Consider the following 22,716-nt stretch of genomic DNA (forward strand, 5'->3'; position numbering starts at 1 on the left):
CGTTCACCCTATAGCCAGTGGGATAATCACTTTACACATTTTTTTTTGGGGGGGGGGGGGGGGGGTAGAAGGATTACTTTATCCTATCCCAGGTATTCCTTAAAGAGGTGGGGTTTCAAATGTCTCCGGAAGGTGGTGAGTGACTCCGCTGTCCTGGCGTAGTGAGGGAGCTTGTTCCACCATTGGGGTGCCAGAGCAGTGAACAGTTTTGACTGGGCTGAGCGGGAACTATGGTTCCGCAGAGGAAGGGGAGCCAGCAGGCCAGAGGTGGATGAACGCAATGCCCTCGTTTGGGTGTAGGGACTGATCAGAGCCCGAAGGTACAGAGGTGCCGTTCCCCTCACTGCTCCATAGGCAAGCACCATGGTCTTGTAGCGGATGCGAGCTTCAACTGGAAGCCAGTGGAGTGTGCGGAGGAGGGGGGTGACGTGAGAGAACTTGGGAAGGTTGAACACCAGACGGGCTGCGGCATTCTGGATGAGTTGTAGGGGTTTAATGGCACTTCCTCACACAACATCAATAAATTAGAGTACCAGCCACACAGTGATCATATCTTTGTTATCTCATCCCAGCTAGGGAGGCCAATGTAAATGTAATTTTCTTCCATGCTTTTTTCTGTATCGTTATATCAATGCTAAGCAGGGCATTGACATGGACCATCATAAAGAGAGAGTGTAAATCACCCCTACCACTAGTGCTCTCAACAGACATATACTGTTGCTACTGCACTATAGAAAAAGCCTCTGCTCCCCATTACATTCAGCTAGCTGCAGTCTGTTTATTTTCTGTTGTCTATGATCCCTCTTTTCTCCTCTGTCTAGCATATAGCATCACTTAGGCCGTTGGTTAGAGTTGCTGTGATGTAGATAAGGCCTCTCATCCCTGACTGATATAAACCAGGCCATTAGCTAGCTGAGCTGCTGTTGGATGTTGCCGCGCTACAGATGAATAATTCAGTTGTCATTAGTATGCGCAGTGTCACAGGTCTCTCTGAGCGCCTTTATGACAGCCAGCCTGCCGTCGCCTCTTGTCTGGTTAACAACCACGACCCATGGTCCTGCCGTCGCCTCTTGTCTGGTTAACAACCATGACCCATGGTCCTATAGTCGCCTCTCGTCTGGTTAACAACCATGACCCATGGTCCTGCAGTCGCCTCTCGTCTGGTTAACAACCACGACCCATGGTCCTGCAGTCGCCTCTCGTTTGGTTAATACCTACGACCCATGGTCCTGCAGTCGCCTCTCATCTGGTTAACACCTACGACCCATGGTCCCACAGTCCACCTACACCAACCATTACTGTATGACAATAGGAGTGTGTGAGTGTGACGCGTGTGCCTGTGTGTGTGTGTGTGTGTGTGTGTGTGTGTGTGTGTGTGTGTGTGTGTGTGTGTGTGTGTGTGTGTGAGTGAGTGCATGTGGTGTGTGTTTTTGTTTGTGCGTGTGTGCGTGCATACCTGCAAACCTATCATTAGTGGTCTGAGTGAAGTGGATAAGCTACTGTGATCCATCCAGCTACCTACAGAGGTGTTAGCCTATCACGTTGTGTGAGCTTTTATCACTAATTGCCTCAGCGGATGACACAGAGTAATTATCAGGCTGACATGTAGCTCTTCAAATCTGACACTAACAGGCGCTGAGCCAGGGAGGCTTCCTATCTCTTATGCTACATGTGGCGGCGATCTGCTTTTAATAGTGCAGACATAGAGGAGGTGTGAATATAGATGTGTTGCCATGACTCTTGCCCACTGGCCTGCATGTATTCACTGAGTAGACTATTGGACTACAACAAGTATGTATTCTGATTGCCAACAGTAGTAATATGTTGAGTGTGGCACTTGATAATCAACTGTATAATCATACTCAATGTGGAGTGACTGACCTGTGCTCAGCCACCCTCTCCTTGCAACATGATGCAGGCAGGCAATAGATGAGAAAACAAAGTGCTGCAATAGGGTGAAGGCAGAGGTTGAATATGAGTACAGGCAGAGAGAGAGATGGAGAGAGAAGGAAAGAGAGAGACAGACATACAGATGTAGGATCTTAATTTGAGCCAGTTCGCTACAGCAGGAAAATAATTTTGCAGCAACAGGAAATGTGAATTATGATGTGGATTATAATGAGTGGACATTTTTTGTAGGGGTTGATACATTTTCTGTTTGGGCAAATCAAGTCTGACATTTTAAAATGGAAATTACAAACTTTAGAAGCCTTTTGTAATACAATACAAGTTTGCATTTCTTGCTCTGCAGTACAAATCTCAGCAACAAAAGAGTGATCAAATTAAGATCCTACATCTGTACAGACAGACAGACATACAGACATAAAGGCAGACTAGGTCTATAGTAATAGGCTGCTCCAGTGTTCTGGGTGGATATGTGGATAAGTAAATAACTTGATGATGTCACAATGCCACTTTACCAGGGATGGATCACTAGGGAACATTATGAGGTAACATGTTGCCACGGAAACACACTTCTAACATAATCCCAGACCACATTAAAATTGTTAGACAAGCTCAGGTAGAGCGTGTTAGCTACATCTCTCAACCTATAACTGATTTGATTGATTACAACAGTACACTACCCTAGCGTGTTATGGGTCAGACACTTAGTGACCCTGTCACTCTGGTCTCTCCTTGGGAGCAACGAAAGGAGTCCCATAAACATAAAAATAAACCCAAGGAGAAGAGCATCCCTCCCTCCAGCCCTGACCTTTCTTCAGCTGTCTACACTGCTGAGCTGCATCAGGATGAAGAAGACACCATTTGATCCCTCCCAGAGTGGTGAGGGGAGAAAGGCAACAACGATACACGATACGAACAACAATAATGACTCTGATACTGGTGAGTGTGAGGAGGTGTCTATTGACTAGTGCTGCTACACTGTACAATTATTTAGGCTTCACTTGGAAAAAAAACATAATGTGTCTTGGAAATGTTTCACTTACAGGCTCTGACTATTCTGCAGGTGATGTGAAAAGGATCAAGGACAAGAGTAAAGGAAAGGTTCGGAGCGAGAAAGTTTGGATTGAAGTTTAGAAATCTCCTGAGTGGCGCAGTGGTCTAAGGCACTGCATCGCAGTGCTAACTGTGCCACTAGAGATCCTGGTTCGAATCCAGGCTCTGTCGCAGCCGGCCGCGACCGGGAGACTCATGGGCGGCGCACAATTGGCCCAGCGTCGTCCAGGGTAGGGGAGGCAATGGCCGGCAGGGATGTAGCTCAGTTGATAGAGCATGGCGTTTGCAACACCAGGGTTGTGGGTTCGATTCCCACGGGGGGCCAGTATAAAAAAATAAATAATATATGTATTCACTAACTGTAAGTCGCTCTGGATAAGAGCGTCTGCTAAATGACTAAAATGTAAATCTCAGGAACACAAACGCAGAATGACACTGGAAACAGAAAAAGACAATAAACAAAGATCTAACTCGGTAAGACATCCAAACCTGCTTATCAATGAGGTTTTGATAATTCATAATGACCACAATAAGGAAAACACAGTATATTGAGTCTTAACGGAATCCATGGAACGTCCCAACTCTGACCTTACCCCCATTGAAGTTGAAATTCAAATGGTTAAGGTAAGGGTTAAGGTTAGAGTTAGGGTAAGGTTAGGGTTTAGGGTAGGGATGTCTCAAGGATCTCGGTTAGCACTAACCCTAGTTATTATTGGGTAACATTTTGCCATGGAAACACACTAGAGCTCATTGGCTATTGATATTGTAGTTTGAAATATCAGTAGATTTCTAACTGATGTACTGATTGTGACCCTGAGGTCTCCCCTGTGGAGAAAGCAAAGGAGACCCAGCAGAAAGAGAAGAAGCAGAGCATCTATCCAGGTGTGGCGGCCCTGCAGCTGTTCACTCTCTTCTGCTGTGGAGGGAAAGTCAAGCTGAAGAAAACTCGTGCCTCTCAGTACAGACAGAGTAAAAAGGACCAGGACGAAGATACTGCATCTGATACTGGTGAGTGTTATGGGTTGTCTGTTGATTAGATATAGAATGATATTGCTCCACTTGGAAAGATGTGTCTTCAAAATCAAAATGTCTAAACAGGCTCAGACTGGTCTGGAGGAGATGTTACAACCAAAAAGGTCAAGGACAAGAGTAATGGAAAGGTAGGGAGGGAGAAAGACTGGACTGAAGTCCAGCTATTGAAATCATCTCAAGACCACAAACCCAGAAGTACAACACCAGAAACAGACAAGGGAACTCATTTGAGACAAAGACCGAACTCTGTGAGACAAGCAAACATGCTGTATCATATTTTATCGTGAGCAAAAGATCTTTCCCATAATGTTTTATCATTGGGTATTGCAATTGTCTTATGCAGGCAAATCAAAGGACACCCCGGCAAGTGAAGACCCATGTGGAGGAAATATACATAAGACCTGACTCTCCGACTCTACCACGTGCCCACGTAAGTTACTGAAACCTGACTTACTATACGGACAGACAGAGATTCACACATCCAGGCAGTTTCCCCTCTGACCTCAACCTAACCCCCCTCTTCCTCCGGGTAGAGCTCCCTCTCCCAGTTCTCCCTGGCTAGGAACCTGGCCATCCTCCCGCTGGAGTGGCAGCTACCTGGAGTCCCTCTGACCACCTCGTCTATGGCAACTAGGACAGAGAGAAAGCCATCCACTACCAACACTTCGACACAGGCGCAGACAGAAACACAGACAACAGATATGAACACAGACACACAGACCACTGCCACCTCTCAGAGACAGATCTCCATGGTGACCACCCAGTCATCAGAGACCATGACAGAGGTTCACACATCAGACTCAAGCACCCAGAACTCCACTCCTGACATGGCACTGACCCCTGAAAGCACTAAGGACATGATCGCTACTGATGAGGATGTGTAGGATGACTCTCCTGAAGATTTGATCTCCACCCTAACAGACACCTCTATGGAGAAATCCGTCCAGTAGGCCTAATGAACATTTCAATATAGCAAAAGCTATACTATGATCAATTAATAAAAACAGTTAATATTTCTGCAGCAAATGTTCACTACTGTTGATATGTGAAGCAGCATGCTTAGGTTAGGCATATGTGTTTGAATTCACCAAAAATAATAAATAAACCAAAAATATATCAAACCACTACAGGTAGGGGAGAGTGAATACATCAGCATTGAGTTCATTTGGTCAATAATGATCTATGGGCATATTACATTCTGTAATATATGAAATAACAATCACCCACAGTGAAGACAAAGCAGACATGTTCTATTTTCTCCCTCCGTCCTCCCCTCCCATGTCCTGATGAGGTTTAGATTGTCTTGTTATCCACCCATTCAACTGTTTAGCATTTTAATAACGCCTCGCAATCTCAGGGCCTAAATTATTTTTGATTCACATGCTTAAAACAGAGCCCATATATCACCACATATCTGAGCGGCCTGAAGGTGCTGTGTTACTGGTGGGTTTCCAACAGATTACAGGGAGATTGGTGAAATAAGTCAACCTAAATAGGGACGATAGTGTGTGTGTGTGGTGTGTGTGTGTGTGTGTGTGTGTGTGTGTGTGTGTGTGTGTGTGTGTGTGTGTGTGTGTGTGTGTGTGTGTGTGTGTGTGTGTGTGTGTGTGTGTGTGTGTGTGTGTGTGTGTGTGTGTGTGTGTGTGTGTGTGTGTGTGTGTGTGTGTGTGTGTGTGTGTGTGTGTGTGTGTGTGTGTCACAGTGGATTTATACTCAACAATAATATAAACACAGCATTCAATCATTTCAAAGATGTTACTGAGTTACAGTTCATATAATAAATATATATAAGGAAATCAGTCATTTGAAATTAATTAATTAGGCCATAATCTATGGATTTCACATGACTGGGAATACAGACATGCATCTGTTAGTCACAGATAACTTTTTTTTTAAAGGTAGGGGTGTGGATCAGAAAACCAGTAAGTATCTATCTGGTGTGACCACCATTTGCCTAATGCAGCGCGACACATCTCCTTCGCATAGAGTTGGTCAGGCTGTTGATTGTTGCCTGTGGAATGTTGTCGCACTCCTCTTCAATGGCTGTGTAAAGTTGCTGGATATTGGTAAGAACAGGAACACGCTGTCGTACACGTCGATCCAGAGCATAGGAAACAAACCTCAGTTATGACTGCAGCTGTAGGAATCATAGTGGTTGTTCTGGTTCTCATCCTCTGTCTCTCTGGCTTCATGTGGCTCAGGTAAGTAAAAAATCATATTTTTATGATTATTATACCTTAGCACTCTGATTTGTTATTAACTTAATTCATTCATTAATTCATTCATTCAATGTAGAGCATGGCGCTTGTAACGCCAGGGTAGTGGGTTCGACCACCCATGTAAATGGCATATTATTACATTAACTTCCAGTAGAGATCAGTAGAGAGCATAACTCACTCTGTTCCTCTTGATCTCTTTTACAGGAGATTCAGAGGAGGAAGTGAAGCCACAGGAGACACAGGAGACACACAGGTGATTCCATCAGTTACACCAGGATTTCCCAAAATCAGCCATGCCCCCCTTGAATCAGCTGTGTAGGGCTAGGGCAAAAAACTAAACGTGCACCAAGGGGGTGGCCCAGCCCCAAGTTTGGGAAAATCTGAGTTACACCTCCACCTTCACACCTGCCAACATTAATTTACTGTGTCACGACAGTCTCTTTCATCCATTTTCACTGTCTCTCTCTCTCTCTCTCTCTCTCTCTCTCTCTCTCTCTCTCTCTCTCTCTCTCTCTCTCTCTCTCTCTCTCTCTCTCTCTCTCTCTCTCTCTCTCTCTCTCTCTCTCTCTCTCAGAGTGTCCATCCTGACTCTAACAGTGACACGTACACAGCTCTGAACATGAGGACCAGGTCACCAGAGTACGACACCCTGGCAGTAAGTGTGTGTGTGTGTGTGTCCATAAAAATGTTAGAGGGAATGCTAATTCAGTATGTCTTCTTTCAGAATGTGAGGGGACTCTCCCACTGAAGACAACCACCACACAACCTGGACTGAAGAGAACCACCACACAACCTGGACTGAAGAGAACCACCACAGAATCTGGACTGAAGAGAACCACCACAGATCCTGGACTGAAGAGCTACGGTTCCAAGCCAAAGCTAGGCCTTACACCGCTATTCTCTTGCTATCATATCTAGAACGTTTTCCAGACCATGAACTTTAACTTTTGAGTAAATGCTGGAATAGATTTGTGTTTTTCTTATAATGATAATTATGTATATTGGTGATACATGGGGATGGGTTATGTTTCTGCTTTTTTTCAATGGGATTTTACCATTTCCATATTTTTGATGATATAAATAGCCTACTTTTCTTGTGGACCAATCTATAGTTTAAGATTATATTTCTGATCTTTTTCTATGGGATTTTGCCTTTTACAGATTTTTTATGACATCAATAGTCCTACTTTCCTCAGCAACTAATATGGATAATATTGATAACAGCTTTTTAATCTTTTTAGCTCTTGGGCCAAGTTGCTCCTGATGTGGTTAATGATGATTTACTTTGTATTGCTGTCAGACATCATTCATCATTTTATATGTTATATTACCTAATACTATATTGTTCAGTGTCATGATATTGCTTGTTTTTTATAAAATCATCAGTACATTACATACATTTAACCATTTGCAGTTTTTTACATTGTGGTTCAGTGTCAATACAGTATAAGCATCATGTTGTAAATAAGATCAAAGTGTCTTGTATTTCTGCATATTGGACACATGATGGCGCCATTATACCAAATAACCATGAGTGGCTAGGCTAGCATTTCCTAAACTCGATCCTGGGGTCCCCAAAGGGTGCACATTTTGGTTTTTGCCCTAGCACTACACAGCTGATTCAAATAATCAAATATTGATGACGAGTTGATTACACACACACAGAGGCAGTGTTAACTGATTTGACTCATTAACCTCAGAATTATTATTTCTATTCACTGAAATGACCCTAGTTTAAAAGGATCGGACACTTTGTTTCAATTTTCGCAGAAAATGACATACCCAAATCTAACTGCCTTTAGCTCAGGACCTGAAGCAAGGACATGCATATTCTTGATACCATTTGAAAAGAAACACTTTGACATTTGTGGAAATTTGAAATGAATGGAGGAGAATATAACACATTAGAAATGTATTATTTTTTGCATAATCTTTGAAATGCAAGAGAAAGGCCAGACAGTGATGTAGGAATCTAGGTGCAAAGTTTCAGATTGATCCAGTGAAGAATTACATTACAACACAATATTTCGCTAAGAGTTTTCCCAAATGTTCCGAATTGGTCAATTTGTACATTTTCAAGTACATAACTGTAGAGAACATACAAAAATGCTATGGTAATAAAAAATATATGTTTACACACTCCCAGGAATGTCATACATGATTGATCATTAGCTTCCTTACAGAAAATACACTAACCTTCACACATCTAGCCAGAGACAGCAGGGGGTCAAACTGTTGAACCCAGTTCCTACATTTGAATATAAAAATGGATTTTATCAAACAAAACTATGCTACATTTGATCTCTGGGACCCTCAGGATGACAAATCAGAGCAAGCTTACTGAATGTACACTACCGTTCAAAAGTTTGGGGTCACTTATAAATTTCCTTGGTTTCGAAAGAAAAGCAATTTTTTTGTCCATTAAAATAACATCAAATTGATCAGAAATAGAGTGTAGACATTTTTAATGTTTTAAATGGCTATTGTAGCTGGAAATGGCTGATTTTTAATGGAAGATCTACATAGGCGTACAGAGGCCCATTATCAGCTACCATTAGTCCTGTGTTGCAATGGCACGTTGTGTTTGCTAATCCAAGTTTATCATTTTAAATGGCTAATTGATCATTAGAAAACCCTTTTGCAATTATATTAGCACAGCTGAATACTGTTGTGCTGATTAAAGAAGTAATACAACTGGCCTTCTTGAGACTAGTGGAGTATGTGGTGCATCAGCAATTGTGGGTTCGATTACAGGCTCAAAATGGCCAGAAACAAATAAATGTCTTCTGAAACTCGTCAGTCTATTCTTGTTCTGAGAAATGAAGGCTATTCCATGCGAGAAACTGCCAAGAAACTGAAGATCTCGTACAACGCTGTGTACTACTCCCTTCACAGAACAGCGCAAACTGGCTCTAACCAGAATAGAAAGAGGAGTGGGAGGCCCCGGTGCACAACTGAGCAAGAGGACAAATACATGAGTGTCTAGTTTGAGAAACAGATGCCTCACAGGTCCTCAACTGGCATCTTCATTAAATAGTACCCGCAAAACACCAGTCTCAACATCAACAGTGAAGAGGCGACTCCGGGATGCTGACCTAGGCAGAGTTGGAAAAAAAAATACATATCTCAGACTGGCCAATAAAAATAAAAGATTAAGATGGGCAAAAGAACACAGACACTGAACTTTTTCTTTGCAACTCTGCCTAGGTCAGCATCCCGGAGTCGCCTCTTCACTGTTGACATTGAGACTGGTGTTTTGCGGGAACTATTTGTGTGTGTGAAGTGTCAATCAAAGTGTGGACCAGATGTAACTCCTCTATTCTTGACTGTCGCTCCTTTGCAGGACTGATACACACACACAGGATCATCTGTTCAGGCAAGTGCCCCGTTTACTGTCTGGCTATAAAGTACACAACGTAGGTATTCAAGTTAGAATCAGACGATTATGAATTGCCCCCAACTCCGTCTTCGCCATAATCATAAATGAAAAAGGCAAATAAAGGCTATAATAACACAATGTGGTCATATAGTTTTACATAGTATAGTTTCAGTACACACGTCATGAGAACCAATTTTCAGTACACACTTTGTAATCAACAAACAATTCCAGATACAAACCTCCAGGTCTCAATGTTATAGTTATGGTCCCTAGATGGTATGAAACACGTTTAAAACAATCAGGGGAAACGTGTTTTATGGTACAACATATCTATACAATAAGCAATTGTTCACCCCTAAATGTACATATCACGTTATTCACCCCAGTTAAAACGTGTGCTTTAGTTGTCTACCTTTATGTGTCTAAGACTGCAGGGTGGGAGATACAACCTTGAGAACAGCAGGAAGTGTGTTGGTGGTCTTTCTCTGGTCTGTAGCAGGTATGGTCTCATTCTTATCTTTTTACTAATACACTTCACATATTTTTTATTCAATCTATAGACATTTATAAAATACTATTAAACAATTCAGCATAGAGTGTTTTTGAATGTTCGTCTGATGTGCATTGTTCACATCCTTGTTTATATTTAGAGCTGTTCTTCACACCTCACACGTTAAAGGTGTTTGTGGTTTCAATCTGAACACAGCTCAGTGTAGGACAAAGTGCTTGTGAATGAACAGCAAAACAAGTGTGATTGTGTCAGCAGCACTGTTGCAGCATTACATGTTTGAGCTGACTTTAATGTCCTTTTGACGTATGACTGTGTTTCAGTGGTACTGGGTCAGAATGGCTGGAGTGTGACATACACCAAGAAGAGTATCTGTGCCTTGAAGGGGTCAACAGTGAAGCTGTCCTGCTCTTACACATATCCCAGAGGTCATAAAGTCACAACAACCTTCTGGTTCACTAAAAATTATGCTGAGGGGAATCCTGTGAGTCTGATTGATGACCCATACTACAAAGGTCATGTGACGTACCATAGAGATAAGAAGAATGACCAAAGGTATGTGGACACCTGCTCTTCGAAAATCTCATTCAAAAATCAAAGGGGGGGACCAACACCATATTGAGGTCAGGGCTCTGTGCAGGCTAGTCAAGTTCTTCCACACCGATCTCGACTAACCATTTCTGTATGGACCTCGCTTTGTGCACGGGGGCATTGTCATGCTGAAACAGGAAAGGGCCTTCCCCAAACTGTTGCCACAAAGTTGGAAGCACAGAATCGTCTAGAATGTCATTGTATGCTGTAGCGTTAAGATTTCCCTTCACTGGAACTAAGGGTTCTAACCCGAATCATGAAAAACAGCCCCAGACCAATATTCTTCTTCCACCAAACGTTACAGTTGGCACTATGCATTGGGGAAGGTAGCATTCTCCTGGCATCCGCCAAACCCAGATTCGTCCGTCGGACTACCAGATAGTGACGCGTGATTCATCACTCCAGAGAACGCATTTCCGCTGCTCCAGAGTCCAATGGCGGCGAGCTTTACACCACTCCATCAGAGGCTTGGCAATGCGCATGGTGATCTTAGGTTTGTGTACGGCTGAACTCGATAGAGAGTGTTGGTTATTTTCACTCGGTCCCGTTCTGTGAACTTGTGTGGCCTACCACTTCGTGGCTGAGCAGTTGTTACTTCTAGACATTTCCACTTCACAATAACAGCACTTACAGTTGACCGGGGCACCTCTAGCTGAAATTTGATTAACATACTTTTTGGAAAGGTGGCATCCTATGAAGATGCTACGTTGATAGTCACTGAGCTCTTCAGTAAGGCCATTCTACTGCCAATGTTTGACTATAGAGAGTGTCCACATACTTTTGTATATATAGTGTGACATAAATAGGCCTACATTTCTCAGCGACTATTGGATAATATTGATAACAGCTTTTTAATATTTCTAGCTCTTGGACCAGGTTTCTCCTGATGTGTTTAATAATGATTTACTTAGTATTGTTGTCAGACGTTATTGCATATTTTATATTTAATTCTTATTTTATTATTATGTAATACCATATTGTTCAGTGTCATGATATCACTTGTTTTATCATCACATTTTTCATTATTACCTATTTTAGATACATTAAGTACATGTTTACCTTTGCAGTTTTTACAGTTTGGTTTAGTCTCAATACAGTATAAGCATCATGTTGTAAATAAGCTCAAAGTTTAAGATAATAAATACATTGATTATTTGCTGAACTATTAATACATTGATTCATAACTATTTCCACTCTGCTGTTGTTTCTTGTATTTCTGCCTATTGGACCCATGATGGCACCATTGAACAGATCAACACTTACATGTGCTGGTCAGCTGTTTGTTAACCGCACCTGCCCGCAATTGCTAATAACCCATCAACAACCGCCCGACTATATGTGATAAAGTGAAAATCTGAGGTCCTCACCCAACCCTAACGCGCAAATATAGAAAATGTACTATAGGCTACAGTCAAAGACGGCAGAATGATTTGTTGACAGGGGGTGCAGGATTTAGACATGTTTCTGCTTATAATTTCCGACATTTTGGTAGGCTATTTGTTAGTCAACTTGTCTATAATTTCTAAATACATGCAGTGGCGACACGTCATTCAGGGCAGCTGGGGCAGAGCGCCACCTGTTTTGTGCCCCACCTGTTTAGCTTTTTTTGTTGTTGCTTGTTTTGCATGTTATTTTGGCACTAATACGTGTCACATATCAGTTTGCAAACAATGTAAAAAAGAGAGAAAGCATTGAGTTATTAAAGCTGCATACAAACATGGTCTCTTCTTTGCTTTCTTGAGTAAGGCAGCTCCAAAATGCAGGTGTTTCAGCCTATCTCAGTGCTTTCTGTGGTGGTGGGGCAGCCAGCGGAAAATACGGAGCGTAGGGGTTGTTAATGTTCTCTAGTTGCATGTCCAGTTGCTACTCCTTGATCTCCTGATTTGACTTTTTATCATGGGTGATTTCCGTTTGTAAGCTTGTTTGATTTAAGCTGACTTCTCTTGTGACCAAACCAAGTCACTGGATGGGAAATACTAATCGCATCTAATTTCATTTTGATAATTTCATTTTGACATGATGTTGTAATATAACTACTGTCTTAATGCTCTGACAAATTATATTTTACCAGATGGTCCAAAGAACACCTCAGTGTCAGTCAGTCCCTCTGGTAAAATAGTGGAGGGCAGTTCAGTGACTCTGACCTGCAGCAGTGATGCCAACCCACCAAAAATCTTAGCTAGCAAGCTAGACAAGCAGTCATCATCATGCATCAATCTACTGGCAAATCCTTTTCAATCCATGTCATTTGAAGAGAAATTATACATAAAACGTATCAGTGCTCATCGGCCATTGGACATAAACATTACACAACAAGTTGTAAATCGCAAATTCAACAATGAGTGCTAAGGCGCAACTGCAGCCCCGGGTACTTTTCTGGCCCTCCCTTCTCTTTATTTTCAACTCTCCTTTCACAGCTTTTGTCTTATGGAATTAAACTTCCACAATGTCCTTTTTGCCTGCGTGGATTGAGGTTAACTTTTTCTTCCCGTTCCCAAAAGCATTATTAGGTGATTGGATGTGTAGGAGATTTGGGGCGTGTACAGTTCAGCCCTAAAGTTCAGGCTTATGCACTAATACCAGCCTCAAATAATGAAAGGAAAACCTCAATGTAGCCTGTATAAATTGCACAACAATTATACATTTATGGATGTTTTAAGGTGTTGTTTCTCTTTATTCAACCCGCCCACCACCAACCTGCCCTTCAGCCACACAATATTTTATGACCCTAAACCCGTCCGCCCCGTGGATATAACCGGATATAACCGCGGGGACTGCGGGTTATGAGTCAACTCGGCCATCACTACACTACATGTCCCTGAGGGCTCGGTTCAAGGCCCTCTCCTCTTCTCTCTATACACCAAGTCACTGGGCTCCGTCATATCTTCACATGGTCTCTCCTATCATTACTATGCAGATGACACTCAACTACTTTTCTCCTTCCCCCCCATCTGACACCCAGGTGTCGACACGCATCTCTGTGTGCCTAGCAGATATCTCAGCTTGGATGTCGGCCCACCACCTCAAGCTCAACCTCGACAAGACGGAGCTGTTCTTCTTCACGGGGAAGGCCTGCCCGCTCAAAGACCTCTCCATCACGTTTGACAACTACGCTCTCTCCCTCCCTCCCCTGTAGGATCTTGGCATAGTATAGACAGGTTGCACTACCAGCCCCACCACAGGGGGCATAGTATAGACAGGCTGTACTACCAGACCCCACAACAGGGAGCATAGTATAGACAGGCTGCACTACCAGACCCCACCACAGGGGACATAGTATAGACAGGCTGCACTACCAGACCCCACCACAGGGGACATAGTATAGACAGGCTGCACTACCAGACCCCACCACAGGGGACATAGTATAGACAGGCTGCACTACCAGACCCCACCACAGGGGACATAGTATAGACAGGCTGCACTACCAGACCACACCACAGGAGACATAGTATAGACAGGCTGCACTACCAGACCCCACCACAGGGGACATAGTATAGACAGGCTGCACTACCAGACCCCACCACAGGGGACATAGTATAGACAGACTGCACTACCTTTTAGGACAATGCTATTGGTTCCATTGTACTTTTAGGACAACGCTATTGTTTCCATTGTACTTTTGGGACTATGCTATTGGTTCCATTGTACTTTTAGGACAAAACGATTGGTTCCATTGTATGAAAATGTATGCACTCACTAACTGTAAGTCGCTCTAGATAAGAGCGTCTGCTAAATGACTAAAATGTAAATGTATGTATTTGGACTCTGCCTGCTGTTTGTCCTCCTGTCAAGGGGGGGGGGGGGGGGGAGCTGGAGAGCATCAGGCTGGTGATCAGGTACCCAGACCGCTGGATGCAGAGAACCCCTCCCTCTCCTCAGAGGACCAACCCTATAGGCCTCAACACTTCCTCAGCCTCCCAATACGCCTCCACAGGGTAAGGACGTCCGTCTGTCTGTCAAAACATCCACTATCATTTATAAACATATATAAGCATTTATAATGAGTTAATTATGAGTTATTCTGAAGTTTTAACCAATGAACTCATATCATAACTTTGACATAGAGAAAATGACAGACAAATGCTGGATTGTGCAGGCGGGAGCACAGGCATGCGGGGATAGGTGTTTTCATGTGATAGAGGACTCTAGTGCCCATAAGCCAGTTTTAGCATGGGCAGCACCATTGAGCACTTTCACTTTCAAGTTTCTCTCTCTCTCTCTCTCTCTCTCTCTCTCTCTCTCTCTCTCTCTCTCTCTCTCTCTCTCTCTCTCTCTCTCTCTCTCTCTCTCTCTCTCTCTCTCTCTCTCTCTCTCTCTCTCTCTCTCTCTCTCTCTCTCTCTCTCTCTCTCTCTCTCTCTCTCTCTCTCTCTCTCTCTCTCTCTCTCTCTCTCTCTCTCTCTCTCTCTCTCTCTCTCTCTCTCTCTCTCTCTCTCTCTCTCTCTCTCTCTCTCTCTCTCTCTCTCTCTCTCTCTCTCTCTCTCTCTCTCTCTCTCTCTCTCTCTCTCTCTCTCTCTCTCTCTTCTCTCTCTCTCTCTCTCTCTCTCTCTCTCTCTCTCTCTCTCTCTCTCTCTCTCCAACCACCCTGACCACCCTGACAACTCTGACCACCCTTACAGAGGGAGGAAGAGGAGGACGAAGAACAGAATAATGAATATTAAGATTGAGGAAGACGAGGAGGGACCGTGTACCTACTTTAAAAGGGAACAGGAGACTTGGATAGAATGGGGGTGTTGGTGGTGTCACCCCTTTTGTAGTCCTCTGACACACAGCACAGACAGAACACTGGACATAAAGTATGAGTGTGTGAAGTGCTCCTCTGATTTCCTTCCCCTTCTCTCCGTCGGCCTGAGCTGTGAAACATGTCATTGTTGATGTCAGATGATGGAGATGATGTCATCATTAGAACCTTGAGGGGGTCGTTTCCCAGGCAACCACCTTTACTATAACCATGTTGTAGACACTAAAGGGGATCATTGTAGGGTCTGACCTGCAATGACCCCTTCCCCCCCTCTCCCCATTGATGAAAGAGTTTTGTGGAAAATGTAAATCCTTCGCCCGGTTCTCTGGCCCCTGGCAAAGATTTCAGCTTCACCTCTTCCTCTCTGCCCCTGGCCCCTGGCCCCAGCCCTTTCTGACTGCGTCCTGAGCGAGTTCGTCCTGAAATTAGGTTATGAGACTCTGATGTGTAGCATCATCATGGGAGTAAATTAGGTTATGAGACTCTGATGTGTAGCATCATCATGGGAGTAAATTAGGTTATGAGACTCTGATGTGTAGCATCATCATGGGAGTAAATTAGGTTATGAGACTCTGATGTGTAGTATCATCATAGGAGTAAAATAGATGAAGCTCTGATGTGATGTGTCATCATAGGAGTAAAATAGATGAAGCTCTGATGTGTAGTATCATCATAGGAGTAAAATAGATGGAGCTCTGATGTGTTGTATCATCATAGGAGTAAAATAGATGAAGCTCTGATGTGTTGTATCATCATAGGAGTAAAATAGATGAAGCTCTGATGTGTAGTATCATCATAGGAGTAAAATAGATGAAGCTCTGATGTGTTGTATCATCATAGGAGTAAAATAGATGAAGCTCTGATGTGTTGTATCATCATGGAAGAATTCATGAAATAGAGAGATGTGTAGTATCATTATGAAAAGCGATAAACGTCTTTGGTAGACGAACGTAGAAAGATGCGAGGTTCGAGTCCTCAGGGATAAACGTCTTTGGTAGACGAACGTAGGAAGATGCGGGGTTCGAGTCCTCAACATGACGAGATTATAAAATAGAATCCTTGCTATAGGTTCGAGGCCTTTGATGTGAAAGATTCATCATAAAGTTCATAAAATAGGTTTAAGGCCTTTGATGTGAAAGATTCATCATAAAGTTCATAAAATAGGTTTGAGGCCTTTGATGTGAAATAATCACCATAAAGTTCATAAAATAGGTTTAAAGCCTTTGATGTGAAAGAATCATCATAAAGTGTTAGTCGGGAAGAGGTTCAAGGCCTCAACCGTGTTATACAAGCCCTGTCACAATAAGTACTGTGGATGAATTACGCAAAAGGGCTAGGAGATGGAGCCAATGACAGGTAACATATTGAATCATAGCACCAAAAATGACATTTAAAGGCGAACTACATTTTTAAAAAAACATTATCAGAAGTTGATTTGATGCAAGTATTTAAATTACTAACACTGAAAGTTACTAACATTGCATGTGTGATAAAGAATATCCTCAGAAGAGTATTTATAAGGGGTAATTTGAATAAGGTTTTTGATAGATTAAATGAGTGAGAATGGTGGAATATGTCTATAAATAAATTGGATCGTGATAAATGGATGATTTCAATATATGATGGTAAACTACAGCAAGTGTTTGGTGTTACTTGTAGCCTACTTAGAAAGGATAGTTGACTAGATCTCATTCATTCTGTAAATGGCGGAGTGATGGTTTCATTGCGTGGCTATGATTTTAGTTGATAAACTGAACCAAACATGACGTTACTATGGCAATTTAGGATGGTTAATGTTGTTAAGTTCGTTTTTAAACCCTATGATAGAGGTAAATGCAGAACGTTGTTTGAAAGTGTGTTTTATCAGGACTGGTAGTAAAAATTGAAGAATTTACATTTTTGTCTGCGGGTATTAACCATTGGGGCTTGCTGAAACGTGAGAGTGCTGAAATTGACATTATGGGTTACGTTAGGTGTACAAGGATCGCGTATTTTGTAAGAAGTCATAGGAGGTTGAATATTATCGGCAGGAAATGGCTAACTAGTTAGCGGTGAGAGCTAGTGCGGTTTTCATTGGGTGACGTCACTTGCTCTATGAACTGGAAGTAGTTGCTTTGCAAGGGCCGCGGCTTTTGTGGAGCGACGGGTAACGGTGCTTCGAGGGTGACTGTTGTCGATGTGTGCAGAGGGTCCCTGATTCGAATCCAGTAAGGGATAGAAAGCTAATCTTTTACATTTATGCTATTGACGTGAATTACTGGTTTCATTGATAACATTATAGGAAAAATGTTGTCCTACCAATCCATGTCAGATAGGATAACATAGTAATTAAAATTGCATATCGGTGAATGGATGTTTTATTGGTTTTGACTATAACTTTAAATTAATTTCTCATCTGTTGAGGTACCGTTATGAGGAAAATTAGCGGTAGAGTATGATAGATATTGTAGAGGGTTTAAAAAGTAAGTAAGTTAATTGGGTGATGAGACAGGTTGACTTGATGTTGAATGGGATTGTTTAATAGAAGTAATTCTTTCTATTTAGGAGAATGAGAATATGTTATTAAGTAGTATTGCTTTGTGGAGACGATTTACTAATGAAGAACATGTCTAGATAGTTGAATAAGGAACGATATTTGATAATTGATCATTTTATTATGACATTATATAGTTTGTTTAAACAGCCGTGAGTTATGCAAATGGTTCATTACTTCAGATAACGATAATCTGTTTATGGTACGTTGAATGATGGGAGATAGTTGTTGTTGCTGGCATAATGGATTAAGTAGACATCTTTTATGGGTTTTGGATTATGAAACAATAGGTTTATATTTTAATAACATCAATGCAACAGTTTGCAATGATTCAATTACTAAAAAGGGGTTATAGGTTTATAGTGGAAGGTGTAATTAACTTAATAAAACGTGTTATTATCTAGTGTCTTCTAAGTGGGAGTTTTTTTTCCTGGATTGTTGGAAGTCTCCTATAATATTATGTTAGGGGTAAAGTAGGACACAACGTATCAATTTTTTTTTATCGATGCTGGGGATAAGATATCTAGTCTTACTTAAGAGAAGTACTGCTAAATGGCATATTATAAATTATATTATATATAATATTATATTATATACATGATTGTATTGGATAATGTATGAAATTGGACATTTAGTGGGAAGTTAGGAACATTAAAAGGGGTAGCTGATATTTCTTATGTTGTTGATACAGTAAATGATAATGGTTTGTTTGATGTGGGATCACAAGGAGCAGATGTAGGGGTTCAATAATCATGGTGAGATTTAAAGAGGATATGATCTGAAGGGTGATCAATTCAACAGAATCATTGTAAACTCAGAGGAATTTTGAGTGGTTTTAATTTTGTGAAAGGTTTTATATAATATTTTTATGGAGTAGTTATGAGGAGTGAGATTGATACAAATTATTATTGATGAGATAGGACTGTGGATGTATGTATCATGTTTTGTGTGTAATTACTATCTTTGGATTGTTGATTATATGTTAACAACATGTATACTTTCTATTCCAGGAGAAAGGGCATTTCTTTATCTCATTGGAATATTGCCCTGAGCTAGGGTGGAACTAGTTAGTAAAATTAAGTAGTCTTGTTTTTAGGTTGTAATAGGGAGCTACCAAATTAAATAAAGCCTGGCCATGTTTGTTTTATTTGTTTTCCAAATGGGTTTTTCAAATAAACACACAACTCACCTAGGATGATGTTATAAAAGGTTGTTATTTTTATTTGAGGGGATTTTCAACAGGTCAAAGGTGATACGTCTTAAAGGAGCACACACAATGACTTTTTATTTTTATTTTTGACTGTGTTTTGGGTATACATGATTTCTTATGAGAATAAATGTCATGAGGATTTTATGTACACTTGGGGTACATAACATTTATTAGATGTTTTGAATGTTGGTAATGATTAGTATACTATCAATTCGTTGAATGATTTCAATGACCTCTGAACTCTGTTCTGACTTGCTGGTGTGATCTGATCATCCACACTAGTAATCCGAGAAACAAGGGCTGAGAAATTTAAGATAGTTCATTTTACTGAGTTGAGGGTAATTTATTATAACTGATTGTGGTTTATAATTTGATTTTAATATATATGATTTGGGCTAGATAATAACAAGGGAGAGAGAGAGCTATCCTGAATGAGGGATAACTGTTGATAGTTATGTATACTAATCTTGGATTACTTTACGGGATAGAAGTAAATTGAGGTATTATCAAAGGTTGTCTTTTTAATTTCATTTTTTTAGGGTTTAATTAACAATGTTGGTGTTTTTGTTTTCGAAAGCATGAATCACGTTGTGACTCATGTGTTCAAAAAAGGGGGTAGTATTGATGGTATGAGGATTTATTGGTATATTTGCATATTGTATTAAGAATATGAGCAGTAGAAAGTCATGTGTTATGGGTTAGATTAAATGTTTTAGGGGAAAATGTATTTGTGGTATAAGGCAGAATTTAGAGGAGGCCTTTCTATGACATTAGTGACTATAACAAGATGCAAGAATGTGCACTTCTGTTAGGCCTACTGCTGCTAGGTAGCTCTCTCTCTGCTCTCCCCCTCCCCTCTGTCTGTCCTTGATTGCAGGAGTGAAGTCTGGTGTGCGGGAGTCAGGGTTCCAGCTGCAGCTCATTCACCATAATCACCTCAGCCTTTAAGACCCGGTCAAACTTACCACTCATCGTCAGATCATAGTCAAGACGACCATGTTAGTCTCGCTGCCGACTCAACCTGTTTGTTTTCGCTCTTTGTGTTTTTGGCCTGTTCTATTTACTTTTCTCCTGTGCCACAGATTATTGGAACCTGACTCCTGCCTCCGCTTCACTCCTGCCACCACCATCCTGCTTTCCACTACCGGACCTCCCTTTTGGACTTACCACGGACACTAGGACATTACGGTACCACACCTGCCCTGACCTGGATCTGTTACCCTCCCTGTAACCTGGACTTGCTCTTCCCCTATTATTGGAAACCTGGACTAATTGAACATTGTAAATAAACCTGTTAAACCTTCTCTGGCTTGGTGTAGTTGTCTGCATTTGGGTTCAAATCCAGTTAAATCATGACAACTTCCTAATCTAAAAGGCTTATCAGGAAGGATAAGAATAAATGTTGAAGTAGCATGCTGTGTCTCAACTAACAATGTTATCCAGACTTTCTTTAGAAAAGGTGATGGCTTCTCTGACAGACCTACCGGGAGAATCTGGACATTTTTTGCAACTTGGAGACTATGTGGTGGTAAAGGATTAATGAAGTCATTGATGGACAACACCCAAGTGGGAAGGTTAGTAATAGGTGTTGATGGCTACCTTGATGGAGGGGCAAGTAAGAAAGAGAGATTCCTAGATCTATATGTAACATTGTAGGACTTTTCTAACACAAAGGAGGTATGGATAGAGGGGAGATTGAACAGGTATCATGTCAACCAATGATACAGAAGGCTACGATGAAATTGACGATTAGAGATGAGGATACTGTTGATGACAATTATCAGGTGATAGAGGACGGCGTTTGAGGAATGACAATGATGAGATGTGGGTTATGGCTGAGTACCTGAGTGGAGGAACAGAGTTATATACCTCCAATAATTTCAAGATTTTTCAGGAATCAACTGACTGTCATTCCATTCGGTTATATGTATTTAAAGGGTTTATATAATAGAAATTGGGAGATATATTAGGAATTGGTATTAGGAATAATTGTTAAAGCATAATCATTTGTCATATGGTGAATGTTTATAGGGATTTATTGGTTTAGAAATGAAATTAATTAAACTGTTGTGTTTTTGTCTTCTAGTGAGGTAAATACAGATGGTATCTTAATGCATAATAAGGGATAATTTGGCATAGAATGGTGTGAACCTATAAATAAGTAAAAGTAAGAAGACTGAAGTTATTTCTATTTTTGATATATTCATTTGCATATATTATAACATCCATGTAATTTACAAAGTGTCACGGATCTTTGTATTTGTGGGGATGATGTCATGATGGTCACAATTTATTTCTATGTATGTTTTTTTTGATTGCATGTCTCAGAAATAGGGGTTATTTTAAAAGGGGGGATAATGATCTATGTGGGATTTTTCCTTATATATATAAAAATGGGTTTTTGACTACATAGATTATTATCATGAATATATAGTAGTTCATTATGTGTTTATATTTTACTCAGACTGAGTTTATAGAGGTTTGAGAGGTTTGATATCGCATAATGACTGAGAATTTATACCTTTGTTTATTACATATACAGTGGGGAGAACAAGTATTTGATACACTGCCGATTTTGCAGGTTTTTCTACTTACAAAGCATGTAGAGGTCTGTAATATGTATCATAGGTACACTTCAACTGTGAGAGACGGAATCTAAAAAAAAAAGTCCAGAAAATCACATTGTATGATTTTTAAGTAATTAATTTGCATTTTATTGCATGACATAAGTATTTGATCACCTACCAACAATTAAGAATTCCGGCTCTCACAGACCTGTTAGTTTTTATTTAAGAAGCCCTCCTGTTCTCCACTCATTACCTGTATTAACTGCACCTGTTTGAACTCGTTACCTGTATAAAAGACACCTGTCCACACACTCAATCAAACAGACTCCAACCTCTCCACAATGGCCAAGACCAGAGAGCGGTGTAAGGACATCAGGGATAAAATTGTAGACCTGCACAATGCTGGGATGGGCTACAGGACAATAGGCACGCAGCTTGGTGAGAAGGCAACAACTGTTGGCGCAATAATTAGAAGTTCAAGATGACGGTCAATCACCCTCGGTCTGGGGCTCCATGCAAGATCTCACCTCGTGGGGCATCAATGATCATGAGGAAGGTGAGGGATCAGCCCAGAACTACACGGCAGGACCTGGTCAATGACCTGAAGAGAGCTGGGACCACAGTCTCAAAGAAAACCATTAGTAACACACTACGCCGTCATGGATTAAAATCCTGCAGCGCACGCAAGGTCATCCTGCTCAAGCCAGCGCATGTCCAGGCCCGTCTGAAGTTTGCCAATGACCATCTGGATGATCCAGAGGAGGAATGGGAGAAGGTCATGTGGTCTGATGAGACAAAAATAGAGCTTTTTGGTCTAAACTCCACTTGCCGTGTTTGGAGGAAGAAGAAGGATGAGTACAACCCCAAGAACACCATCCCAACCGTGAAGCATGGAGGTGGAAACATCATTCTTTGGGGATGATTTTCTGCAAAGGGGACAGGACGACTGCACCGTACTGAGGGGAGGATGGATGGGGCCA

The 22,716-nt window shown here is 41.4% G+C and overlaps 2 long non-coding RNA genes across 2 annotated transcripts; both read left to right on the forward strand.

Annotated features, from left to right (window-relative positions):
- Positions 1-3,672: 3,672 nt before the first annotated feature.
- LOC311119836 lies at positions 3,673-4,590 on the forward strand. Its single transcript, XR_014612022.1, has 3 exons — positions 3,673-3,966; positions 4,334-4,420; positions 4,524-4,590. It is a non-coding gene; the product is annotated as an uncharacterized lncRNA (long non-coding RNA).
- A 1,512-nt stretch (positions 4,591-6,102) lies between these two features.
- Positions 6,103-7,160, forward strand: LOC311119853. The gene is made up of 4 exons (XR_014612030.1): positions 6,103-6,191; positions 6,414-6,462; positions 6,784-6,864; positions 6,934-7,160. It is a non-coding gene; the product is annotated as an uncharacterized lncRNA (long non-coding RNA).
- Positions 7,161-22,716: the final 15,556 nt, after the last annotated feature.

This window comes from Coregonus lavaretus (assembly GCF_964263955.1).
Source record: "Coregonus lavaretus genome assembly, contig: HAP1_SCAFFOLD_55, whole genome shotgun sequence".
NCBI classification, from domain to species: domain Eukaryota; kingdom Metazoa; phylum Chordata; class Actinopteri; order Salmoniformes; family Salmonidae; genus Coregonus; species Coregonus lavaretus.